The sequence below is a fragment of the Gavialis gangeticus genome, unplaced genomic scaffold, assembly GCF_001723915.1.
Source record: "Gavialis gangeticus isolate Ggan-Ray unplaced genomic scaffold, GavGan_comp1, whole genome shotgun sequence".
Classification (NCBI taxonomy): Eukaryota; Metazoa; Chordata; order Crocodylia; family Gavialidae; genus Gavialis; species Gavialis gangeticus.
The window spans coordinates 12,472,394-12,473,701 of record NW_017729029.1 but is presented as its reverse complement, the minus strand read 5'-3'; positions in this window follow the sequence as shown (position 1 = coordinate 12,473,701).

Genomic DNA, 1,308 nt, shown 5'->3' with positions numbered 1-1,308 from the left:
AAATACACACACGCACACAATTTTATATATCTTACATTGTATTTTATATAATGGGGGTATGTGTAGATAGATAGATAGATCTATGTTGAGATATAGATCTACAGATTTATCTATATCTGTAGATCTATATCTCAATATTTAGCTATCTGTCTATATGTGTGTGTATACATAACACCCCCCCCATCATATTAAATACTAGATTTACTATATCTACATTATCTGCATCACTTGAACACTACCTGACTCGCTCTACACTGTGCAGGGCCTGGCAGAGAGGGTTTGCATCTCCCTGGGGCTCCCAGGCGGAGGACCCCAGCTGCGTCGGCTCAGTCCGGGTGCAGCAGCGCCGTGCAGCTGCTGTTGTGAGAAGCCCTCAGCCCAACCACAATGGTAACAGGATCTTGCATGGCCCCCCTGACCCTCTTGCCTGCCCTGAGCCATGCAGCAGGAGCGGGTGAAGATGGCAGGCTCGCTTCTCTTTTACTGTGCAGCCCCTGATGTATAAAGGCTCTCCCGTGCATCAAGTATGAGATGGTTTTGGGGTTGAGAGCCCCCATCCAGCAATACAGAGGGATCACAGGGTGGCCCTAACTAAGGATCTGGGCGTTTTCCTGCCGTGGGAGAATTCCTGGGTGGCATAAAGCTACCCAAATCAGGGTCACGGTGTCTTGAACCCCAGGCATCCCTGCTGAGGGTGATAGCCCCTTGGAGCTACCCTGAGGTTGCTCCAGGTTTGGCTGTGGGCAAACGTCCCTCCATCAGGTGCAATACTTGCCACGGTTCCCTGCTGCAGGGCGACACTGGGTGCATCTTGGCAGGACTTGCGGGGATGCGCAGCTCACCCGTTGTGGACAGCATACATCGAGGACAAGCCCCAATGGGATACAACGCAACCTTTAAAGGCTGTTCCTTCAGTGATGACTCAAAATGCATTTCCTCCCTTTTTGTTAGACTGCGGCTAATGATGGTGCGGCCTCCTGAACACTGTAATTAAATTTACAATATTTATGTTATTGTTTTTGCTTTGGCTGCTATCACCGAGGAGCTTATCACATGCTCCCAGTTCCATCAGCCGTATCGCCATAAAAATTAAATTTACTTTTAATTTGAAGACACCAACAGACAAATTTGTTGGTGGGAGAAAACGAGCTACAGTATCATGATTGCACTGGAGGGGGTATATGGAATTCTTAATGGCTTCTCTCTGCCTATCAAGAAGGGATTTAGACTAGCTCGGTGGCTTGTTTCTGCTTTCTCAGATACTAACAATACTCCATTTTAACCACAGATGAAATGCCACGGACCTCT